This window comes from Tursiops truncatus, chromosome 8 (assembly GCF_011762595.2).
Source record: "Tursiops truncatus isolate mTurTru1 chromosome 8, mTurTru1.mat.Y, whole genome shotgun sequence".
In the NCBI taxonomy this organism is placed as follows: domain Eukaryota; kingdom Metazoa; phylum Chordata; class Mammalia; order Artiodactyla; family Delphinidae; genus Tursiops; species Tursiops truncatus.
The window spans coordinates 39692044-39709934 of NC_047041.1; the positions used below are offsets into that span (position 1 = coordinate 39692044).

Consider the following 17891-nt stretch of genomic DNA (forward strand, 5'->3'; position numbering starts at 1 on the left):
ATAACCAAAGTTATTTCCATTCAGATATCAAAAGAATATCATTTTACCTGTCAAGTTGGCAAAGCTTAAAAAAAAATAACATGCTCTAAATCCTTGCTTTATATATATAAATGCATACCTAGATACTGTGTCAGCTCTGCAAAATGTCAAGCAGAACAGGTAACACACACGGTTCTTCCCAGTTCCAGATCCTCTCACGCAAACGTCCAAGGTGAGCCATGACCTTGAGGAAATGTACTACTTGTGTTAGGTCACATTCTAACTTTCCCTTTATTTCAGTGGGTGGCGTGGCCACAGGCAGGATGGCATCTCATCCTGATAGGCCTACAGCTGAGGTCGACCCATTCCCGAACAGCGCCCAGGAACTCTCTGCTTAGCTGCTCTTGCCCGTCACTGTGAGTCTGCCCCGCTCTGGTGCTCTCCCCCAAGGGAGTATCTACCCCAGGCTGACATTTAGCCTATAGCTGACGTGTAAATTTGCTACATGAAACTCAGAGTGCATTTCCACATAGCAATAAAGGTGCATATTTCATGGTTACGTTTCCAGACTGGCCCACAAAAAGCTGTTTGAATTTTAGAACCTTAGAGCTGAAAGCTCTATAGAAATGACTGGTTTAATCGCCTGCTTCTTCCTGTTTCACCCTGATAGATTCTGATTAGGTATCTAGGATTAGGAGAGCCTACAACTGGAGAGGATGGCCCCAAATGCTTGTATTAATGAAACAAAATAAAAAGCAGGAGAAAGGATGTTGAAGAAGATTCCACATCCAAATACTTCCTCCTTCAAGTTAGGCTTGGGATTTGACCTCCTGCCTTCTTGTCTAACCACCTCCAGTTATGATGAGAGCTCATCTCAGCTACATCCACAGTGGTAATTTGAGTCCATGTGCTTGAAGTAACCATGGGGCTGGGGCACGAGAATGATGACAAACCCAGATGTCATGTTAAACCCTTACAACCACTTTCATTCCTCATGTGTTGGCTCAGACTATGATTATTTAAATAAAGACCTCGGGTGAATGAAGGCAAGTCAAACACATGCTCCCTCCTGATGATAAAACAACAGTGAAGGAAAAGGAACTAAATTCCCAGGATGAAGAGAAAGTGAGAAGCCTTTTTTCCACATCTAGCCCCCAGAATGCGTCAAGGAGGATCATAAACTTCAGACAGAAGAGTATCTTCTCCAGGTAATTTAATAGACCCAGGAGAAAAGACCTAAGGACTAATGTTGTGGGCTCCCCAAAGAAGCTATCTATTTGGATTAGCCTTCAGTAGAGCCCTGGGCTTCAGTAAGCTCTACCAAGCCTCACCCGTGGACACAGAGCTTTTTAGTGCCTCACCCTTAAATACAATCAGACAGCTAAGGATCACAATACAATTGTTAAGAGGCCAAAATAAACAATTACAAAGCAATGCAGCGGAAACAGAGGCCACACCGAATGGCTGGGTAATGACTGCTGTATTGGATGAAAGATTTCCTAACATGAATGTGAATACGGATGCTTTAAATATGGTGTTAAATTTTTTTTGTGTGCTGCACAGTGGACAAAACTGAGATCGTTAACGGAAAGACTGAGAAAGTTAATACCAGTCCATGCAATTCAAACAGAACTCCTGTTCAGAGAGCAATCATATTTACATGGACCACAACACAGTTGAATAAAACAAACAACTAGCGTCCATGATGCAGTGAAAATCCAGGATGTAGGAAAGTAGGGGTGGCATATAACTGGAGAAGATGCGCTCACAATACTGATATGAGAGCAACGATAAGAGAAAGAGGATTTTGAAGATTCCAAATCCAGAGGGGGTTACATACCCACTGCTCTTATCCCTTTCCAAGTTAGCTTTGGGAATGGACACTTGCCACCTAGGAAACCACTGCAAAAAGTGTAAGAACTAACTACTGTAAACACATTTTAAGACCTCTGATTGTGTCTAGATTTCTCTAAAGTTTTAGCATCTAAGACAGCATTGAATGAACATGTAGTGTTTCTTGTTGTTTGCATTAAGCTCTATAAACTACTACAGCCTGTGGGCCAAATTCAGCCTACCACCTGTTTTTGAACAGATGGAGAGCTAAGAATAGTTACTTTTTAAAAAATTAAGCCTTTTATTTTGAGATAATTGTAGATTCAAATGCAGTTGTAAAAAGTAATACAGAGCGATCCTATGTTTCCTCTACCTAGTTCTCCCCAATATTAACTTCTTCAAACCTGTAGTACAATGACCTAGTACAACCAGGATATTGACACTGGCACAGTCAACAGAGGCCACAAGGATGCTCTGTTCCCCTTTTATAGCTACACCGACTTCCCTCTTGCCCCACTCCCTCCATTGTCCCGTGGTGACCACTAACCTGGTCTCTATTTCAATAGCTTTGTTTTGTATATATTTGTTATATAACAAAATGTAGCCATTTAGGATTGACTTTTTTGCTCAGCATAATTCTCTGAAGAGTCCTCTAGGTTTTATATAAATCAGTTTTTTGTTTGTTTTTTTTTTAAATTGCTGTGTGGTTATTTCATGATAAGGATGTACCCTGTACCACTCCCCCCGTTAAACTGTTCACCTGTTGAAGGACATCTGTGTTGTTTCCAGTTTGGGGCTGTTATGAATAAGGCTGCTATAAACATTCATGTATAGCTTTTTGTGTGTGAACATAAGTCTTTACTTCTCTGGGATAAATGCCAAGGAGTGCAATTGCTGGGTCATGTGGTAGCTACTAAACGGTTTTCTAGAGTTGCGGCGGTACCACTTTACATTCCTACCAGCAATACAGTCCAATTTCTCTGTGTTCTTGCCAGCATTTCGTGTTGTCACTATTTTAAAATTTTAGCTATTCTGATAGATCTGTAGTGATATCCTACTGTGGTTTTAATTTGCATTTCCCTAACGACTAAACATGTTGAACATCTTTTTATGTGCTTATTTGTAACCTGTATATCCTCTTCAGTGAAATGTGTCTTCATTTTTTTACCCATATTCTAATTGGATTATTTGTTTTTTTGCTGTTGAGTTTTGAGAGATTTCTATACATTCAGATGCTAGCTCTTTTTCAGATGTGTGGTTTGCAAATATTTTCTCCTGGTGGTAGCTTTTTTCATTCTCTTAATAGGGCCTTTAGCAGAGCAAAAGTTTTAAATTTTGATGACTTCCAATTTATCAATTTTCCCTTTTATGGAATGTGCTTTTCCTTTACATCTAAGAACTCTTCGCCTAGCCCTAGGTCTCATAGCTTTTCTCATATGTTTTGTTCTAAAACTTTTATAGTTTTACATTTAAGTCCATGATCCATTTTTGTATAATTAATTTTATAATTTTTTAATTACCAAAAAAGTTAATTATTGTATAAAGCATGACAAATTCTCTTGGTTTTCCTTCAGCTGAGAGCGTCTTGACTTCGCCCTCATTCCTGAAGGACTTTTTCACTGTGTATAAGATACTGGGTTAATAGTTCTTTTCTTTCAGCCCTCAAAAATATTGTGCCAGTTACTTCTGGTCTCCATGATTTCTGATTAGAAATTTGCTTTAATTAAAATTGTTTTCTCTTTATAGCTAAGGTGTTGTTTCTCTCTTGATGCTTCCAAGATTGTTTTGTTTTGTTTTCAGAAGTTTGACTATAATATAGGCTTCCCCTGTTACCTGAAAGTAGAGCGTTCCTATGAAGCCTTTTGTAAGCCGAAATGGTGTAAAGCAAAGAAGCAATTCTTTTTTTCATAAAAGCAAAGATTTTCTTCAGATTTCTTTTAGTGAGTGAAAACAGGTACTAGCATAGGTCTTTTGTAGAAGCAAAGTGGTTTAAAGCAAACTTGCGAAAAGCAGGAGACACCTGTATGTCACAATGTGGATTTCCTTGGGTTTATCCCGTTTGGGGTTCGCGCAGCCTCTTGGGAAATTTTCAGGCATGATTTCTTTGAGTACTTTTTTAGCCCTGCCCTTTCTCTCCTCTCCTTCCAAGACTCCAGTGACACAGTTGTTGGGTCCCTTGTTATAGTTTCACATGTTCCTGAGAGTCTGTTGATTTTAATTTTCATTGTTTTCTCCATGTTGTGCAAGTTGGGTAATTTCTATTGTTCACTGATTGTTTCTTGCATCTCCTCCATTCTGCTTGAGCCCCTCTGCTGAGTTTTTATTTGATATGGTATTTTTCAGTTCTAAGATTTCCATTTGGTTTTACTTTACATCTTCTATTTCTCTGCTGAAACTTCCCTTACTTTCATTTCTTCCTGTTATGTTTCTGATTGCTTGCTGAAGCATTTTATGGTGGCTGCTTGAAATCTTCATTGGCTCATTCTAACATGTGTCATCTCCGTGTTGTCCCTCATTGATTGTCTTTTCTCATTCAGGCTGAGATCTTCCTGGTTCTTGGTATGACAGTTGATTGAAACCTGGATATTTCGGGCATTATATAATGAGATTCTGGATCTTAATTAAAGCTTGTGTTTCAGTGGGCCTATTCTGACAATGTTAGAGCACAGATGGGGTGCAGCGTCATTCCCGTCAGATGGTAGTGGAAACCCCAGTTTTTGACTCAGCTTCTATTGACACCTGGGGAGAGGGGCTCCTCGTTACTGCTGGATGGGTGGGAGTTCTGGCCCCCCGGTAGTCTGTTACTGATACCACCCTGGCTGAGAGGGGCAGGGGTTCCTCATTACTGCTTCTGACATGGACTCCAGTCTCACTGTGGGGCATAGGAGGGTGGCCTCATTACCACCCAGCTGTGGTTAATATCCTGACTCTCCACTAGACCTCACTGATGCCCCCTAGTGGAGAAGGGTAAGGATGCTTTGTTACTGCCTCCTGGGGGCTCCCCACATTAGTCTCCACTGGTACTGCTGAGGTGATGCCTCCTTACCTGCTGGTGGGGATGAAAGTGCTGCTGTTCTGCTGCCCTACTTAGCCTTCTTGACACCACTTTGGTGGGGGATTTGGGTTGAGGGTGGAAATCTAGGTGATCTGCCTACCTTTGCTGGTGTGGTGGGAGAGGGGCTCCAGTTTGCTCTGTGGTGTTTGGCTCAATTAGAGCGGTTGTTGTCTAGACGTTTTCTGCCTTGCTCTGCTGCCCCTTTCCTTGTCTTTTGTCTAGAGAGGGCAGACTCTGCGGGGGCTTTTTTGTTTGGGCCCATTGCCCTTTCAAGTTTGTCAGCGTTTTCAGCTCCAAGTCTGGGATATATAACTGGATTAGTTTGCCTGGGCTCCTGTAACAAAGTACTACAAACTGGGTGGCTTAAATAATAGACGCAAAATTTGGAGTGCCTTATACATCTAGCATAGTGTCTTCAATTAAATAAATGCATTTTCTCCAAAATGAAGCTATTATGTTTGGCCATTAAATTCTTTATTTCCTAAAGTACTCTTTTCTTTTCTTTTTTTTGCGGTGCGCGGACCTCTCATTGTTGTGGCCTCTCGCGGAGCACAGGCTCTGGACGTGCAGGCTTAGCGGCCATGGCTCACGGGCCCAGCCGCTCTGCGGCATGTGGGATCCTCCTGGACCGGGGCACAAACCCGTGTCCCCTGCATCGGCAGGCAGACTCTCAGCCACTGTGCCACCAGGGAAGCCCTCATATTTTCAATATTCAAGTAGTGTCTAAACTAAGTTTTTATTTTCTAAGCTCTGAGACTTATTTTTTATTTTATTTTTATTTGGCTGTGTTGGGTCTTTGTTGCTGCACGCGGGCTTTCTCCAGTTGCAGCTAGTGGGGGCTACTCTTCATTTTGGTGCACAGGCTTCTCATTGCGGTGGCTTCTCTTGTTGCGGAACATGGGCTCTAGGCGCGCGGGCTTCAGTAGTTGTGGCTCACGGGCTTAGTTGCTCCGCGGCATGTGGGATCTTCAGGGACCAGGGCTCGAACCCATGTCCCCTGCATTGGCAGGCGGATTCTTAACCACTGCGCCACCAGGGAAGCCCTGAGACTGTTTTTAAAATTAATTAATTAATTTATTTATTCATTTTGGCTGCATTGGGTGTTTGTTGCTACATGCGGGATTTCTCTAGTTGTGGCGAGCAGGGGCTACTCGTGGTGAGCGGGCTTCTCATTGCGGTGGCTTCTCTTGTTGTGGAGCACAGGCCCTACGCACGCGGGCTTCAGTAATTGTGGCACGCGGGCTCAGTACTTGTGGCCTGCGGGCTCTAGAGCACAGGCCCATTAGTTGTGGCGCACAGGCTTAATTGCTCAGTGGCATGTGGGATCTTCCTGGACAAGGGCTCAAACCCATGTCCCCTGCATTGGCAGGCAGATTCTTAACCACTGCGCCACCAGGGAAGTCCCACTGAGACTGTTCTTGATTCGTGCTTGTTTTTGTAAACTACTGTATTGAGATATAATTGACAGATTAAAAAGCTGTGCATATTTAATGTATACAACTTGATGAGTTTAGAGATAAGTATACATCTGTGAAATCATCTGTGCCATTAACTTATCTATCAACTTCAAAAGTTTCCTCCCTCTCTTTATTATTTTATTGATGATTATTTTCAGAACATTGTGTGTATATATGTATGTATGTGTATACGTTGCTTACATATACATACATGTCTGTGTACATATACACACATTTGTGTGTATACATATATATACATATACATATATATGTATATATTTATTTTCCTGAAATTCTTGGGTGCAACTCTTGTTAATATAAAAACCTTTTGTTATAAGCTAAACTTTTAATGCAGCAAATGAAGCCAAAGAGCTGTTTTAATTTGGTTACTCATCATTTTATCCATCAGAGTCATTTGGGAATGACTCATCAAATAATTTATCTCAGCTGAGAGATATGTTTGGGATTGGAAATGGTTTGAACTGAAACAGTACTGACTTTTGGAAGATTTTCCTCAAGCTGATGAAAATGAGGAATTTCAAAGCTGTTCTGATTTTCAGAAACAAACAAACAAAAAAGAAATCATACCAAAATGGGAAGAATGTTAGCTCAGTTCTTTTTTTTTTTTTTGCGGTACGCGGGCCTCTCACTGTTGTGGCCTCTCCGGTTGCGGAGCACAGGCTCCGGACGCGCAGGCTCAGCGACCACGGCTCACGGGCCCAGCCGCTCCGCGGCACGTGGGATCTTCCCGGACCGGGGCACGAACCCGTGTCCGCTGCATCGGCAGGCGGACCCTCAACCACTGCGCCACCAGGGAAGGCCAGCTCAGTTCTTTTCTATTTTGTCACTTTAATGTATAAAATTTTCTGATATAGATCTGTTATGCGCACCTCGAGTACAGCATAGCATCTACTTAGTATGGGCCCTTTGGCCTCATCTTATATAATAATCTTCTAGGCGGTTCACCATCCCTGATAAAAGGCATGTTGACCCGATAAGTGAGACACCTAGTTCTTTATTTCATGTGAAGCACACAGAGCCAATAAATTTTATCGCTGATGGTTCTTCCTGTTAAGGGAGCAACCGTATCATTTCTGTGTGAGTAAACAAAATTTAGGGAGTCACACATCAGGCTTCTCTTAATCTAGAAGCGGTCTTGATTATCAGTTGTCAACTGTCCTTGTCAAAACAAGTGTGGATCAGTCTAACCACTTATGTCCTTGGGCATATTTTGTTTTTCCCCTCCTTGGCAGGCAGGGGAGGAAGGTGTATCAGTTTAAACTGTTAAGTGCAGCCTCTGCCATTGGGTGCCTTCCCAAGAGGGTTTACCTGTATCCTGCTGAGTGGGATTCCTAAGGCAGTGATTCTCCATGGGGCTTTAAAGAAGGGAGAACCCTGGGCTGTGGGTGGCATCCCTGCTGCCAGCAACTCGTACTGCAGGGAGTCACAAGTCTTTGATTTAAAAAAAACCCCAAACGTGGATAGATTAAGGCATCCACACAAAAGGGTTGTTTTTAGTGGTGACTCTGGGGGTTGGGGGTCACCTTATAAAGCCCTATGTCTGTTTAGAGGCAGTGTGACCTGGTAGAAGCAGCATGGACTTTGCAGACCCACTGACTGGACATTTTCCAGATATCTTACCCTGAGATAAATCACTCAATCTTTTAAGTCTCAAAATAACATGGGCCTAATTATTATTTTGAGGGATTATTATAAAGATTACATTTAATGTAAAAGTCACCAATCATCGAAATTGACTCAAAAAGAAATAGAAAACCTTAATGGATCTATAACAAGGAGAAAAATTGAATTAATAACTAAAATTTTCCCACAAAGAAAAACCCAGGCCCAGATAGCTTCACCAGTGAACTCCATCAGATATTTGAAGAAATAATGCTAGTCCTTTACAAACTCTTCCAGAAAATAGAGGAGTAAAGGAAACTTCCCAGTTTGTTCTGTGATGTAAAAATTGGGGTTCCCCTGCTGGCGCAGTGGTTAAGAATCTGCCTGCTAATGCAGGGGACATGGGTTAGAGCCCTGGTTCAGGAAGATCCCACATGTGGCAGAGCAACTAAGCCCGTGTGCCACAACTCCTGAGCCTGTGCTCTAGAGCCTGCATGCCACAGCTACTGAGCCCATGTGCCACAACCACTGAAGCCTGTGTGCCTAGAGCCCGTGATCAACAACAAGAGAAGCCACCACAATGAGAAGCCCGCGCGCTGCAACAAAGAGTAGCCCCCGCTCGAGGCAACTAAAGAAAGCCCGCATGCAGCAGTGAAGACCCAACACAGCCGAAAATAAATAAATAAATAAGTAATTTTTTAAAAAAATTAAAAAGATAAAATAAAAATTGCCCTGATACCAAAGCCAGATACGACATGACAAGAAAACTACAAACCATTATTGCTTATGAATATAGACGCAAAATCCTCAACAAAATGTTAGTAAACCAAATCCAACAGCATGTAAGAAAGGATGATACATTATGATTAAGCAGGATTTGTCCCAAGAATGCAAGATTGGTTCATCCTAAAAATAAGTTTGTATAATATACTATATTAATAAAGAACAAAAACCACATGATCACCTCAATAGATGCAAAAAAAGCATTTGACAAAATCTAACAGCCAATCATAAAAGCTTTCAACAAATTCGGAATAGATGGGAACTTCCTTAACCTGATAAAAAGCATATACAAAAAAACCTACAGCTAACATCATGCTTAATGGTGAAAGACTGAAACATTTTCCATAAGATCAGGCACAAGGAAAACATGGTTGCTTTCACTACTTCAAGTTGACATTGTACTGGAGTTTCCAGCTAGTGCAATCAGGTATGAAAGAAAAAAAAAAAAGACAGTGCACCCAGAATGGAAAGGAAGATGTAAAAGCTGTCTTTATTTAAAGACAACATGATCCTTATGTAGAAAATTTTCTCTTTTACGGACTGTGATTTTGGCATCATAGCTAAGAAATATTTGCTTGACTCAACATCACAAATATTTTCTCCTACATTTTCTTCTAAAAGTTTTACAGTTTCAGGTTTTACATCAGGTTTATGATCCATTCTTAGTTAATATTTTTGTATAGTGTAAGGATCTAGATTCATCCTTTTACATGCAGATAGATACCCAATTGTCCCAGACCATTTGTTGAAGACTATTCTTTACCCCATTGAATTATCTTGGTACTTTTTGTTGAAAAGTCAACTGACCATAAATATAAAGCTTTATTTCTAGACTCTTAATTCTTTCCCATTGATCTATATGTTTATCCTTATGCCACTACCGCAGTCTTTTTTTTTGAATATTGGAATTTTATTTCATTTCTTTATATAGCAGGTTCTTATTAGTTATCTATTTTATACATATTAGTGTATACATGTCAATCCCAATCTACCAATTCATCACATCCAACCCCCACTGCCCAGAATAAATGAGCTCAGCAAAGTCACAGATGACAAGACCAATGTACAGAAATTGATTATATTTGGGCTGGCTAAAAGTGCCTTCGGTTTTTAAGTAAAAATAAAAGACACATTTTTCATTTTCACCGAGAACTTGATTGAGCAACGTATTCATCCTTTTGTTCCACTACCTTCTGCAATTTTTCTGGGACAACATTAAACACAACATTTGCAGTATAGGGGTCCCAGAAAGAGAAGAGAGAGAGAAAGGACCCGAGAAAATATTTGAAGAGATTATAGTTGAAAACTTCCCTAACATGGGACAGGAAATAGCCACCCAAGTCCAGGAAGTGCAGAGAGTCCCATACAGGATACACCCAAGGAAAAACGTGCCGAGACACATAGTAATCAAATTGACAAAAATTAAAGGCAAAGAAAAATTATTGAAAGCAACAAGGGAAAAACGGCAAATAACATAAAAGGGAACTCCTAAAAGGTTAATAGCTGATTTCTCAGCAGAAACTCTGCAAGCCAGAAGGGAGTGGCATAATATATTTAAAGTGATGAAAGGGAAGAACCTACAACAAAGATTACACTACCCGGCAAGTATCTCATTCAGATTCGATGGAGAAATCAAAAGCTTTACAGACAAGCAAAAGCTAAGAGAATTCAGCAGCACCAAACCAGCTCTACAACAAATGGTAAAGGAACTTCTCTAAGTGGGAAACACAAGAGAAGAGAAGGACCTACAAAAACAAACTCAAAACAATTAAGAAACTGGTAATAGGACCATACATATCGATAATTACCTTAAACGTGAATGGATTAAATGCTCCAACCAAAAAACACAGGCTCGCTGAATGGATACATAAACAAGACCCGTACATAGGCTGTCTACAAGAGACCCACTTCAGTCCTAGGGACACATAAAGACTGAAAGTGAGGGGATGGAAAAACATATTCCATGAATGGAGATCAAAAGAAAGCTGGAGTATCAATGCTCATATCATATAAAAGACTTTAAAATAACGAATGTTACAAGAGACAAGGAAGGACACTACATAATGATCAAGGGATCAATCCAAGAAGAAGATATAACAATTACAAATATATATGCACCCAACATAGGAGCACCTCAATACATAAGGTAACTGCTAACAGCTATAAAAGAGGAAATTGACAATAACACAGTAATAGTGGGGGAGTTTTACACCTCACTTACACCAATGGATAGATCAACCAAACAGAAAATTAATAAGGAAACACAAGCTTTAAATGATGCAATAGACCAGACAGATTTAATTGATATTTATAGGACATTCCATCCAAAAACAGCAGATTACACTTTCTTCTCAAGTGTGCATGGAACATTCTCCAGGATAGATCACATCTTGGGTCACAAATCAAGCCTCCATAAATTTAAGAAAATTGAAATCATATCAAGAATCTGTCCTGACCACAATGCTATGAGATTAGAAATGAATTACAGGGAAAAAAACGTAAAAAAACACAAACACATGGAGGCTAAACAATATGTTACTAAATAACCAAGAAATCACTGAAGAAATCAAAGAAGAAATCAGAAAATACCCAGAGACAAATTACAATGAAAATACGATGATCGAAAACCTATGGGATGCAGTAAAATCACTTCTAAGAGGGAAGTTTATAGCAATACAAGCCTACGTCAAGAAACAAGAAAAATCTCCAATAAACAATCTAATCTTCGACTTAAAGGAACTAGAGAAAGAAGAACAAACAAAACCCAAAGTTAGTAGAAGGAAAGAAATCATAAAGATCAGAGCAGAAATAAATGAAATAGAAACAAAGAAAACAATAGGAAAGATCAGTAAAGCTAAAAGCTGGTTCTTTGAGAAGATAAAAAAAATTGATAAACCTTTAGCCAGACTCATCAAGAAAAAGAGGGAGAGGACTCAAATCAATAAAATTAGAAATGAAAAAGGAGAAGTTACAACAGACACCACAGAAATACAAAGCGTCCTAGAGACTACTACAAGCAACTGTATGCAACTAAAATGGACAACCTGGAAGAAATGGACAAATTCTTAGAAAGGTATAACCTTCCAAGCCTGAACTAGGAAGAAATAGAAAATATGAACAGACCAATCACAAGTAATGAAATTGAAACTGTGATTAAAAATCTTACAGCAAACAGAAGTCCAGGACCAGATGGCTTCACAGGTGAATTCTATCAAACATTTAGAGAAGAGCTAACACCCATCCTTCTCAAACTCTTCCAAAAAATTGAAGAGGAAGGAACACTCCCAAACTCATTCTATAAGGCCATTCTATGAGGCCTGATACCAAAACCAGCTGAAGATACTACAATAAAAGAAAATTACAGACCAATATCACTGATGGCTATAGATGCAAAAATCCTCAACAAAATACCAGCAAACAATCCAACAACACATTAAAAGGTTCATACACTGTGAACAAGTGGGATTTATCCCAGGGATGCAAGGATTCTTCAATATATGCAAATCAATCAATGTGATACACCATATTAACAAATTGAAGAATAAAAGCCATATGATCGTCTCAAAAGATGCAGAAAAAGCTTTTGACAAAATTTAACACCCATTTATGATAAAAACTCTCCAGAAAGTGGGCATAGAGGAAACCTACCTCAACATAATAAAGGCCATTTACAACAAACCCACAGCAAACATCATTCTCAATGGTGAAAAACTGAAAGCATTTTCTCTAAGATCAAGAACAAGATAAGGATGTCCACTCTCGCCACTATTATTCAACGTAGTTTAGAAAGTCCTAGCCACAGCAGTCAGAGAAGAAAAAGAATTAAAAGGAATACAAATTGGAAAAGAAGAAGCAAAACTGTCACTGTTTGCAGATGACATGATACTATACATAGAGAATCCTAAAGATGCTACCAGAAAACTACTAGAGCTAATCAATGAATTTGGTAAAGTTGCAGGATACAAAATTAATGCACAGAAATCTCTGGCATTCCTATATACGAATGATGAAAAATCTGAAAGAGGAATTAAGGAAACACTCCCATTTACCACTGCAACAAAAAGAATAAAATACCTAGGAATAAACCTACCTAGGGAGCCAAAGACCTGTATGCAGAAAACTATAAAACACTGATGAAAGAAATTAAAGACAATACAAACAAATGGAGAGATATACCATATTTTTGGTTTGGAAGAATCAATATTGTGAAAATGACTCTACTACCCAAAGCAATCTACAGATTCAATGCAATCCCTATCAAATTACCAATGGCATTTTTTACAGAACTAGAACAAAAAATCTTAAAATTTGTATGGAGACACAAAAGACCCCGAATAGCCTCAAGCAGTCTTGAGGGGAAAAAACGGAGCTGGAGGAATCAGGCTCCCTGACTTCAGACTATACTATAAAGCTACAGTAACCAAGACAGTATGATACTGGCACAAAAGCAGAAATATAGTTCAATGGAACAGGATAGAAAGCCCAGAGATAAACCCACGCACCTATGGTCAACTAATCTATGACAAAGGAGGCAAGGATATACAATGGAGAAAAGACAGTCTCTTCAATAAGTGGTGCTGGGAAAACTGGACAGCTACATATAAAAGAATGAAATTAGAACACTCCCTAACACCGTACACAAAAATAAACTCTAAATGGATTACAGACCTAAATGTAAGACTGAACACTATAAAACTCTTAGAGGAAAACATAGGAAGGACACTCTTTGACATAAATCACAGCAAGATCTTTTTTGACCCACCTCCTAGAGTATGGAAATAAAAACAAAAATACACAAATGGGACCTAATGAAACTTAAAAGCTTTTGCAAAGCAAAGGAAACTACAAATAAGACGAAAAGACAACCCTCAGAATGGGAGAAAATATTTGCAAATGAATCAATGGACAAAGGAGTAATCTCCAAAATATATAAACAGCTCATGCAGCTCGATATTAAAGAAAAAACAACCCAATCCAAAAATGGGCAGAAGACCTCAATAGACATTTCTCCAAAGAAGACATACAAATGGCCAAGAAGCACATGAAAAGCTGCTCAACATCACTAATTATTAGAGAAATGCAAATCAAAACTACAGTGAGGTATCACCTCACACCAGTTAGAATGAGCATCATCAGAATATCTACAAACAACAAACGCTGGAGAGGGTGTGGAGAAAAGGGAACACTCTTGCACTGTTGGTGGGAATGTAAATTGATGCAGCCACTATGGAGAATAGTATGGAGGCTCCTTAAAAAACTAAAAATAGAACTACCATATGATCCAACAATCTCACTACTGGGTATACCCAGAGAAAACCATAATTCAAAAAGACGCATGTACCCCAATGTTCATTGCAGCACTATTTACAATAGCCAGGTCATGGAAGCAACCTAAATGCCCATCGACAGATGAATGGATAAAGAAGATGTGCTACATATATACAATGGAATATTACTCAGACATAAAAACGAATGAAATTGGGTCATTTGTAGAGGCATTAATGGATCTAGAGATTGTCATACAGAGTGAAGTAAGTCAGAAAGAGAAAAACAAATATCGTATATTAATGCATGTATGTGGAACCTAGAAAAATGGTACAGATGAACCGGTTTGCAGGGAAGAAATAGAGATGCAGATGTAGAGAAGAAACGAATGGATACCAAGGGGGAAAGTGGCAGCAGGAGGGTGGTGGTATTGTGATGAATTGGGATATTGAGATTGACATATATACAGTAATATGTATAAAATAGATAACTATTAAGAACCTCCTGTATAAAAAAATAAAATTCAAGTTTTCAAAAAAAAAGACTGTGGTAGTGGCATAAGGATAAACATATAGATCAATGGAAAATAACTGAGTCTAGGAATAAAGCCTTATATTTATGGTCAGTTAATTTTTCAACAAAAAGTACCAAGATAATTCAATGGGGGTAAAGAATAGTCTTCAAAAAATGGTCTAGGACAATGGGGTATCCATCTGCATGTAAAAGGATGAATCTAGACCCTTACACTATACAAAAATGTTAACTAAGAGTGGATCATAAACCTGATGTAAAACCTGCAGCTGTAAAACTTTTAGAAGAAAATGTAGCAGAAAATATTTGTGACATTGAGTCAAGCAAATATTTCTTAGCTCTGATGCCAAAATCACAGTCCGTAAAAGAGAAAATTGATGAATTGTACTACATCAAAATTCAAAACTTTATGTGCTTCAAAAGACACCATGAAGAAAATGAAAAGAGAAGCCACAGACTGGGAGAGAATATATGCAAATCATATATCTGATAAAGCATTTATAGCCAAAATATATAAAGAATTCTTATAGCTCAATAAAAGAAGAAATAATTACAAAATGGGCAAAAGATTTGAACAGACATTTCACCAAAAAAAATATGAATACTCAATAAGCACACAAAAGATGCTCACCTGATTAGTCATTAGGGAAATTCAAGTTAAAACTAGCATGAAATACCACTCACACACACTGAAATGACTCACCAAAAAGATAGTACCGGGTATGGGAGAGGATATGGAGAAATCGGAACTCTTAGGCCTTGCTGGTAGGAATGTAAAATGGTGTAGCTACTTAGGAAAATAGTTGGACAGTTTCTTTTAAAAGTTAAACATAAATTTACCATGTGACTCAAATTCTACTCATAGGAATGTACTAAATAGAAACAAAAAGATGTCCACACACAGACTTGTATGTAAATGTTCATCATAGCTTTATTCATAACAGCCTCAGTGGAAACAACTCCGATGTCAATGAACTAGTGCAATGGATAAAGAAAATGTGGTTTATTGATACAACAGAACACTATTCAGCAACAACAATAAAAACAACAAAATATCAATACATGCTACAGTATGGACCACAAAAACATACCAAATGAAAGGAGCCAGATGCAAAAACCCACACTGTATATGAATCCATTTATACGAAACGTCCAGGTAAATCATAAAGACAAAGTAGTTTAGCAGCTTCCTGGGGTCGGGCATGGGAAGGGGGGGTGACGGCAAATGGGCACTAGGGATCTTTGGGGAATGATGGAAATGTAAAATTGGGTTGTGGCAATGGTTGCAAAACTTTGTAAATTTAGTAAAGATCATTGCATTATACCCTTGAAATGGCTGAATTTTATGGTTTGTAAATTATTAATAGAACTGTTAATGATTAAATGAGTATATATTATAGTGGCTGGCACATGGTCCTCCATAAATGATAGTCTTATTCTTTGAAGATGTATTTTCTCTTCTGAGCTCAGACCTAATGCCTCAAGAGGGCAAGGATGGCACGTGCTCACAACTAGCATTTACTGAGTACTCACTGTTCCGGACTCTATGCTAACCGTTTTATGTGTATTGCCTTCTTTAATCTCACAACTCTCTGACATTGTGCCTGTTCTACAGAAAAGGAAACGGAAGCTTTGTTATGGTCCTGAGGTCAAGGCATGGAGAATACCTGGCCTCCAACAGATCTGACCTGTCCAAATGTGTCGGGAACCTTTAAGACCTAAGAATTTCTAGCCTGGTCATGGGTCTGGCTAGGTGGCTCTGAGCATCTCCTTTGTGCTATGCTTGGCCCTCCTGAAGCCTTTGCTGTTTGAAGCCTTGCTGTTCTAGGTTACCTGGCAGTTCTGCTGTGCAATGAAATTGCTGGTCACAATAACAATAATTACCTGGCTGACTCTGACTCATGTTTCTCCTTGTCACAAGACTGTGACCACTCTTCTTTGAGGTGTCAAAAATTTTTTTTAATGAAGTATAGTTGATTTACCATGTTTCAGGTGTATAGCATAGTGATTCAGTTTTGTATATATACACACACACACATATATAAACATATATATGTGTTTTTCAGATTCTTTTCTATTATAGGTTATTACAAGATTTTGAGTATAGTTCCCTGTGCTATACAGTAGGTCCTTGTTGGTTATCTATTTTATATATAGTGGTGTGTATCCGTTAATCCCAAACTCCTAATTTTTCCCTCCCCTGCCTTCCCCTGTGGTAACCATAAGTTTGTTTTCCATGTCTGTGAGTCTTTCTGTTTTGTAAATAAGTTCATTTTTATCATTTTTTTTAGATTCCACATAAAAGTGATATCATATATTTGTCTTCCTCTGACTTACTTCACTTAGTATGATAATCTCTTGATCCATCCATGTTGCTGCAAATGGCATTGTTTCATTCTTCTTTATGGCTGAGTAATATTCTATTGTATATATCTAACACATCTTCTTTATCCATTCATCTGTCGATGAGCATTTAGGTTGCTTCCAGGTCTTGGCTATTGTACATAGTGCTGCTATGAACATTGGGGTGCATGTATCTTTTTGAATTAGAGTTTTTGTCTTTTCTGGATATATGCCCAGTAGTGGGATTGCTGGATCATATGGGAACTCTATCTTTAGTTTTTTAAGGAACCTCCATACTGTTCTCCATAGTGGCTTTACACCACTTTACATTCCCACCAACAGTGTAGGAGGATTCGCTTTTTGCCACACCTTCTCCGGCATTTATTATTTGTAGACTTTTTAACGGTGGCCATTCTGACCGGTGTGAGGTGATACCTCATTGAGGTTTTGATTTGCATTTCTCTAATAATTAGCAACACTGAGCATCTTTTCATGTGCCTGTTGGCCATCTTTATGTCTTCTTTGGAGAAATGTCTATTTAGGTCTTCTGCCCATTGTTTGATTTGGTTGTTTGTTTGTTATTGAGCTTCATGAGCTACTGTGACCCCTCTTGACCCGTGTTGGAGGATGGTGCTGTGTGGCAGGTAGCCTCTGAACACTGCCCAGTTGGCTTCTGTGACTTGTGCCAATGTTTTTGCCTCATGCCTGCCTTGGGAGTCCCTGGCGGTCATGAAAATTTTTCCCCAGGCTCTTCCCTCAGCCAGGACTCATAGGCCCATTGCCCATTCATTGTCATCCCTGGCACAGTGAGTGCATCCTCTCTGTAGCAGGAAAGAGCCTTTCATCAGTTTGGAATGCTTTATCCCTTAGGGTTGAGCTCTTGGTGATGCTCTAGGCTGTGGGATTGGGAGGGTAGGACAGAGTTTCAGTTGCTAGTTGGGTATAAGTCCTTGGGCCCAAATCCCTCTCACAATCCTGGGATTCTAATGGTTTCATTTGCTCTAACTATTAAGCACCATGGC

The 17891-nt window shown here is 39.2% G+C and overlaps 1 long non-coding RNA gene across 2 annotated transcripts in view; it reads left to right on the forward strand.

Moving 5' to 3' along the window:
* LOC141279328 (uncharacterized) overlaps positions 1 to 17891 on the forward strand; it is a 44358-nt gene that overhangs the window by 7709 nt on the left and 18758 nt on the right. The window contains exon 4 of one of the 2 annotated variants that reach the window (XR_012333370.1): positions 280 to 6476. The exons of the other annotated variant lie outside the window; for it this stretch is intronic. This is a non-coding gene — a long non-coding RNA (uncharacterized lncRNA). Of the gene's footprint in view, positions 1 to 279; positions 6477 to 17891 lie in introns of those variants that run through there. 2 annotated transcript variants of the gene reach the window in all.